This window comes from Dasypus novemcinctus, chromosome 5 (assembly GCF_030445035.2).
Source record: "Dasypus novemcinctus isolate mDasNov1 chromosome 5, mDasNov1.1.hap2, whole genome shotgun sequence".
NCBI classification, from domain to species: Eukaryota; Metazoa; Chordata; class Mammalia; order Cingulata; family Dasypodidae; genus Dasypus; species Dasypus novemcinctus.
The window spans coordinates 14,632,475-14,641,427 of NC_080677.1; positions in this window are offsets into that span (position 1 = coordinate 14,632,475).

An 8,953-nucleotide genomic window follows, 5' to 3' on the forward strand; every position below is an offset into this window, starting at 1 on the left:
TTCTTAACATGATAAAATATATGTTCCTCATTCCTCATAACCAGCATCATGCTTAATAGGAAAATGCTGGAGATACGCTATTAAAGGTAGGAATAAGATAAGAAAGCCCACTGTCACCACTATTAAATATTTTACTGGAAGTACTAGCCAATGCAATTAGACAAGAGAAAGTTGAGGTTTGGAATGATTAGTTGCTCAGTCATCTTACTAAGAACTCAGACTCTTCTGTCACTTCACTTGTTTGTCCTCAGCACCAACTTTATTTCAAAGGAGATTTTTCTTGTAGTTGGCAAGATGGCTGCCAGTGGCAGTTTGGGCTAGATAGTTCTATGTCGAAAGGAGAGTGTTAGAGACTTTCTTTAAAACATGAAATGCCTTTTCTCCAATCTGATTGAACCAACATGTGTCACTTGCTCATTCCTTGACCTATAACCAGGGGCATTCCAGGGGAATTCTCTGCTGATTGGTTTAGATTAATCACCATAATTTTCTGGGACTGGGAGTAGAAGAGCTATCTAAAGAAAGCAAGGTTTTGTTACAAATAAATATGGGGGAAATGAATATTGGATAGGTACCTAGCAACATTATTAATGATTTTTTTTGTTACTATATTAAATTTTAGATCAAAACTTTAGGAGATTTAAGTCAAGGGATATAAATGTAAATTCTGAATTTGAAGTAAAAGGTTGAAAAGCTTTTTTTATGCCCTTGTACTTACAAAGTAATTCATGCTTCCTTTTCTGATATGGAACAGGAGCTAATTGATCTGGAGTTAATTTCCATGAATATTGTATGAAATGTACATTTATGAAGGCTCATAAGCTTCATGTTAGCTGATTGATTTATTCTGTGAAATCTTGTTTGTTGTAAAGCATTACAGAATTAATCTCTTTCTTTGGAAATATAAGAAGAGTAAGTCAATGCCAGATCCATAAAGACTAATCAGTGGATGCTGGTTTCATTTTTTCATTTCTTCCAATATCAGAGACCATTCAAATAGTCCTTGAAATTCAAGTATCTCAAAGTCTTTTTATTTCCTACTAATTCCATGTAAAAGAGCTAGCCTAAGGATTTGTAATTTAGCCTTAGGCCATTTTTTATACCAGTAAACGCCAAAGTAATGGAATGTGAATAGGCCAATCTAATTGTTATGTGGGAAGAAAACAATAAAACTTTTTGGTTTTTTAAAATTTTTATTTTTTATTTTAAAAGAAGCTTTAGATTACATAAATATTACATCAAAAATATAGGGGAAACAGAGTTGGCCCAATGGATAGGGCATCCACCTACCACATGGGAGGTCTCCGGTCTCCTTGACCCGTGTGGAGCTGGCCCATGTGCAATGCTGATGCATGCAAGGAGTGCCGTGCCACTCACGGGTATCCCCCATGTAGGGAAGCCCCACGTGCAAGGAGTGCGCCCTGTGAGGAGAGCCGCCCAGCATGAAAGAAAGTGCAGCCTGCCCAAGAATGGCGCTGCACAACGGAGAGGTGACACAAGATGACGCAACAAGAAGAAACACAGATTCTGGTGCTGTTGATAAGGATAGAAGAGGTCACAGAAGAACACACATGGAATGGACACAGAGAGCAGACAGCTAGGGGGTGTGGAAGAGAGAGAAATAAAAAAATCTTTAAAATATATATATGGAGAATTCCCATATACCTCACACTTTCCCCCATTAAGAACTTTTTAAATTAGTGTGGTACATTTGTTAAAATTGATGAACACATATTGAATCATTGCTACTAACCATGGTCTATAGTTTACATTATAATTTATGCTTTGCTCCCCACAATTTTAGAGGTTTTGGCAAAATGTATAATGACCTGTATCCATCATTGCAATGTCACTCAGGACAATTCCAATGTGTCAGAAATGCCCCATGTTAACACCTACCCTGTCCAGCCCTTCAGAATCTTTGGTGGCCACTGACTATATATCAATTATAAAAGCTTTTCCATTATTAAAATAACAATATGCCTGCTTAAGTCCATAGTTGCATTCCTGCCTTATGTTTGTTCATTCTTCAGTCCTGAGGATTTGGGGATGGTGATGCCCAGTCTGTTTCTGATTGAGAGAGGTTTAGATCCCATGGGGCAGATGGATGTAACTGTCTTTCTTGCAGTTGTACAATAGGCACTGTCTGTGTTTTGGGATGGGCACTGCCCATCATCATCCTTTTATTAGTTTTCCTGGGCAGAATCCAGTGATCTGGAAAGTACATGTTGCAACCCTGCTGAGATTCAGGGCTCAACAGGCATTTGAACAGATGGAAGATTTAAGTCTTTGGGACATACATTTAACATGCATAGTGCTAATTATAGGTTGAAATAAAAGGGGCTGAACAGCCATGTATAGGGAGATTATAAATGAGTCTAACTCTGTTACATTGGAGAATATATATTACAAAGAAAGACCCACTGACAGGGTGCCAAATTCCTGAGATTGTCTGCCCTGCCTATAGTGTCTAGATGTCTCTAGAGCCCTCAGGGAGGCCCTCTGTTTGAGGCATTGTTTACTCTGGCAGTCAGTGAGATCCTGCTGAGATGTGCATAAACGTAACCTCTGGAATTGCCTCCTGACTCACTTTGAAATCTCTTACCCATAAAAATCCATTTTTCTCCATATCAATGATACAATTACTTCCATTGCTAGAGTCACAATAGTTCTATAGTAGAATACCAGTAAGTCCACTCTAATCCATATTCCTCCATCCTGCGGACCCTGGAATGGTGGTGTCCCCTCCACCTCTAAATCAAGATGGGGCTTAGATCCCACATGGCTGATGGATGGGATTCTCCTGCTTGCAGTTATATACTCTCTTGGTTCCCTGGTGTGGTGGTTGAACATCCTCACCTCCCTGTTAGCTGACCTGGATAAATCCAATGAACTGGAGAGTAGGTGTTGCAACTCTGTTGAGGCTTAGGGCCCATCTGGCACATGGACAGTCCAGAGATTCAAGTCGACAGTAGCTATGGGAATTGCTAAGGGCAGGGAGATAGAAGGGAAGTGTGATTTGGGGACATTTTCAGGACTTGGAGTTGTCCTGAATGATATTGCAGGGACAGATGCAGGGCATTATATATCCTGCCATAACCCACTGAATAGACTGGGAGAGAGTATAAACTACAATGTGAACTATAATCCATGTGGTGTAGCAGTGCTTCAAAATGTATTCACCAAATGCAATGAATGTGCCACAATGATGACAGAGGTTGTTGATGTGGAAGAAGTGGAGGATGAGGAGTGGGGTATATGAGAACCTCTTATATTTTTTAATATAACATTTTGTGTGATCCATGTATCTTTTAAAAAAGAACAATACTTTTTTTTCATAAAAAAAATAACTTTAGGGAAACGGACTTTGGCCCAGTGGTTAGGGCGTCCGTCTACCACATGGGAGGTCCGCGGTTCAAGCCCCGGGCCTCCTTGACCCGTGTGGAGCTGGCCCGTGCGCAGTGCTGATGCGCGCAAGGAGTGCCCTGCTACACAGGGGTGTCCCCCGCGTAGGGGAGCCCCACGCGCAAGGAGTGCACCCATAAGGAGAGCCGCCCAGCGCGAAAGAAAGTGCAGCCTGCCCAGGAATGGCGCCACCCACACTTCCCGTGCTGCTGACGACAACAGAAGTGGACAAAGAAATAAGACGCATCAAAAAGACACAGAAAACAAACAACCGGGGGAGGGGAGGGGAATTAAATAAATAAAAATAAATCTTAAAAAAAATAATAATAATAACTTTATATTTAATATTTCCCCCTTTTGGTCAAGGTCTTTTTCCAAATACATTGCTAGTTGGCAGTTGGTAATAATCCCTTGGTGCCAGGAAGGCTCATCCCCAGGAGTCATGACCCATGCCCGGGGGGAAGGTAGTACATTTATAGGCTGAGTTTAGCTTAAAAGAGCCTACATTTAAGCAACAAGGGGTTTTCAGGAGATAAGTCTTGGGACATATATAATGCTAAGCTAAGTTTCAATTTCATAAGAACAAGGTTTGTAAGTAAAGCCATCAATATCAAGTGACTGGTGTAATGGTCGGTCCTCCTTCTCTAGGCCCTGACCACGTACTTGGGGGATTCTTGCTACTCTATTAGAAAATGTATCAGGACTTCCTAGGATGGGAATTCAATATTCTTTAGGGGGGAAATGGCACCAGAGTAGGTAGGCAGAGTCTGGCTCTCTCTCAAAAAAAGTAGAGAGAAGGCTAGGACATATTTGAAGGAGCTGCTTTGGATATATAGAGAACAGGAAGGTGCTCTGAGTCATTTATGGGGGTACTGGAAAGATAAAGAAGCCGAAGGAAAACCATGAGTTGCTTGCCCTGTGGCTAGAAAGGGAACATATACCCTTGCCCTCAGTGGAGCCTCTGGCTTGTTGCTGCCAATGGAGTGGGAGAGAGCATTCCCTGGGAGAAAGAGGGGTCTGACAGGGTGGAGAGTGGTGTCTTCGTGGTGAGTTTGGCCAGTTGAACCCTCTTTGAATCTCAGAAGAGACCCCGAACCGACAGGGAGAGGGGAAAGGGGAATTTGATTGGGCAGGCTGTCATCCACCCCCACCAGGGGAGAGAGAGGAACTAGATTAGAGAGGGGGTGGGGAGAGGCACCTAATCAACAGGACTCTAGCAAACTGTGGAAGTCTAAAATGCCTCAGGGAAAGGGGGCAGATAGATTTCTGAAGCCTAATTAACCTAAGGAGACAGTTTAGCTCAGTGGAGTAATTCCCACCTTGCATATATGAATCCCTGGGTTTGATTCTCAGGTGTGCTTAGAGAAGTGATCCAGAGAGTGATCCACCAGGTTATCAAGCATCCAGCTGATACTTATGGTAGGGAACATATAGATATTCTTTTTGTTTTAGGCTTCCTTGTATGTTTTTTTTTTTTTAAGATTCCTTTTCACCCCCTTATTTTACTTGCAGAGTGGTTGATTGGTGAACACTGGCAGTCTGAGAAGCTTCTTAGGGGCCTAAGAGGGAAGGCTGTTTTCCTTGGTTGTTTGTGTGTGTGTGTGTGTGGGGGGGGGTTGTTTTTGTTTTTGTTTTTTGGTGTGTGTGTGTGTGTGTGTGTTTGCTGCTGTTTTGTTTCTTAAAGATTGATTGATTGATTTCCCCTCCTCTCCCCGCTCCCCCTGCCCTGCTGTTTTTGCTGTCTATACCCATTCACTATGTGATCTTCTGTATCTATTTCTCTTTTGGTCTTCTCATTTTTCTCCTCTAGGATTCACCAGGATTTGATCCTGGGAACCTTTGATGTGGATAGAGGCTCCCTGTTAGCTTTGCCACCTCAGTTCCTGGTTTCTGCTGTACTTCACCTTGACTTTCCCCTTTGTCTTTTTGTTGCATCATCATCTTGCTGTGTGACTCACTGGCATGAGCACTGGTCACTATGCAGGCGCTCAACAAGCACTGGCTTCCTGTGTGGGCACCGGCTCACCACGTGGGCACTGGCTCACTGCACAGGCATACTTTCTCTTCTTTTTTACCAGGAGGGCCCAGGGATCAAACCTAGGTCTTCCCATATGGTAGGCAGAAGCCCTATAACTTGAGCCACATCTGCTTCCCTGTTTTGTCTCTTGATATTGTGTTTCCCTTTTGTTTCTCCCTATATATTTTTTTTCTTTCCTTTATTTTTCTGTTGTCTTTCTTTCATTCCACCTCTTTATGTTTGGTCTTGAATTTTTTTGGTATTATTACTCACTCTCTTTTAATCTCTGTTTTCTTTCTTGTTTACTTTACTTTTTTCATTTTTTTCTTTATTCTTTTCCTCTCTTCTCATCATTCCAACCTCTTCTTCATTCTATATTTTTCTCTATTTTGTTTCTAATTTGCTTTTATTCTACTTTCTTAATCTATACCTCTGTATTTCATATGATTTTTTACTCATATTACTTATTTTCCTAAGTCTTGTATAGTTCCTCTTATACCTTTTAAAAATTAGTATTACTACTATTCTTTTTTTCTTCTTATCCCTTTCCTTTTCTCTGGTCCTAATTTTTTCCCCAGGGGAACATAGACAACAGCAAGGAAATAGAGGAATGAAGTGTCCAAGTGAAACCTTACCATACACCCAAAAATAACAACAATATAAAACCCTGGAGTAGAAAGAGAAGGTAGCCAAATGATAAATCATCAAGATAAACAGATGTCTAGACACCCACAAAAAATTACAAGGCATACTAAGAAATTGAAGACATGTCCCAGTCTAATGAACAAACTAAAATACAAGAGGAGATGCAGAACATCGAACAACTAATCAGAGATGTACAAACAAATATGAATCTATTTAATGGTGAAGGAAGGATATTATGAAGACACTGGGAGGACATACTTAACAAATTGTAAACATACATAAAAAGATAACAGATCTGATGGTGATGATTGGTACAATGCAAGAAATAAAAAATGCACTGGAAGCGCATAACAGCAGGTTTGAACAGGCAGAGGAAAGAATCAGCGAAGCGGAAGACAGTACAGCTGAAATCAGACAGATAGTAGAACAGATAGATAGAAAAAATCCAGCAGGGACCTAAGATTTGAATGACAACAAGAAACACAAACATAGATGTTATAGGCATGCCAGCGGGAGAAGAGAAGGGAAAGGGGACAGAAGGAGTGTTGGAGGAAATAATGTCTGAAAATTTGCCAATGCCATTGAGGAACATGAACATACATGTTCAGGAAGTGCAGTGCACCCCAAACAGTATAAATCCTAGCAGGTGTACCTCAAGACATATAGTTGTCAAATAGTCCAATCCTCAATAAAAAGAGAATACTGAACGCAGCAAGAGAAAAGAGATCCATCACATAAAAGGGAAGCCTGATAAGATTAAGTGCTGATTTCTTATCTGAAACCATGGAGGCAAGAAGGCAGTGGTATGACATAGTCAAGATGCTGAAAGAAAAAACCTTCCAGCCAAGAATCTATATCCAGCAAAACTGGCATTCAAAAATGAGGGAGAGGGAAGTGGAAGTGGCTGAAGTAATTGGGTTCCCATCCACCATATGGGAGGTCCAGGGTTTGATTCCCAGGACCTCCTGGTGAGGGCAGGCTGGCCCATGCAGTGGGCTGGCCTGAGCAGAGCACTGACGCACAAGTGCTGACCCATGCGGAGTGCTGACCCACTCAGTGTGCTGGCCCATTCAGGAGTGCTGGCTCACATGGAGTGCTGGCCTGCACAGACAGCTGGTGAAGCAAGATAATGCAACAAAGGGAGATGCAGAGAAGACACAGTAGGAGATGCAATAGACCAGGGAGCTGAGGTGGTGTAAGAGATTGAGTATCTCTCTTTCACCCTGGAAGCTCCCAGGATTGGTTCCTGGTGCTGCCTGGAAAGAAGACAAGCAGACACAGAAGAACATACAGCAGATGGACACAGAAAGCAGACAGCAAGAGCAAAAACAATGAGAGTAGGAGAAATAAATCTTTTTAAAGAGTGAGGGAGAGTTCAAAATACTCATAGGTAAACAGAAATTAAGAGTTTATCAGTAAGACACCTGCAATTCAAGAAATATTAAAGGGAGTTCTGCAGATTAAAAGGGAAAAACTGGAGAGAGAGAGTTGGAGAAGAGTATAAGAACAACTAAAAAGATAAAAAGAGAAATAAAAACAACATATAGCATACATGAACCTAAATAAAATATGACTAATGTAAGTAATTCCTTGACATTAATAACATGGAATGTTAATGGATTAAGCTATCCAATTAAGATACATAGATTGGCAAAATGGATAAGGAAATATGACCCATCTATATGCTGTCTAGAGAAACTAACCTTAGACCCATGGGTGCAAGGAGACTGAAAATGAATGGTTGGAAAAAAAATTTTACACGCAAACAATAACCAAAAAGGGGTGGGAGTATCTATACTAATATTGGACAAAATAGGCTTTAAATGTAAAACTATTGTAAGAGACAAAGAAGGCCACTATATATATTAATAAAAGGGGAACTCTATCAAGAAGAAAGAACAGTCATAAACATTATGGACCTAACCAGGGCACCTCTGAATAAATGAGGCAAACATGGGGAAAACCAAGTAGAGAAATAGTTGCATCTACAATTATAGTAGGGAACTTGTAGACAGAACATCCCAGCAGAGAATAAAGAAAGAAAGACCTTGGATAATGCATTAGAGGATCTTGACCTAACAGACATACACAGAACATTATACCCAAATACAGTGGGATATACATTCTTCTTGAGTGCACAAGGATCATTCTCCAGGATAGACCACAGGCTAGGCCACAAAACAACTCTAAATGAATTCAGAAAGATCAAAATCATGCAAAATAATTTCTCTGACCACAGTTGAATGAAACTGGGAATCTGCAAGGGCCCATGAACCAGATTAGGCACAAAGACATGGACAGTAAACAACATACTTTTAGACAAACAGTGCGTCAAAGAGGAAATCTTAAGAGAAATTACTAACTACCTGGAAATGAATGAAAATAACATATCAAAATCTATGGAATGCAGCAACAGCAGCACTGAGAGGGAAATTCATAGCCATATGCTTCTATTTAAAAAGAAGAAAGAGCTAAAATCAAAGACCTAAATGCACATCTGGAAGAATTGGCAAAAGAACAACAAATTAACCCTAAAGGAAATAGAAAGAAAGAAATAACAAAGATTAGAGAAGAACTAAATGAAATCCACAAAAAGAAAGCACCAGAAAAAAATAAACAACTAAAAGTTGGTTTATTGAGAAGGTTAATAAAATTAATGAGTTCTTATCTAGACTAAAAAGAAAAAGGGAAGATGCAGATACATAAAATAAGAAACAAGGAAGGAAATATTACCACTGACCCACAGAAATAAAGAGTATCATGGAAAAATATTTTGAAAAACTACACCAATGAGATGGATAATTTAGACAAATTCCTAGAAACACATAAGCAGCCAACATTGAGGAAAGAAATTGATGAACTCAACAGACCAATCACAAGAAACAG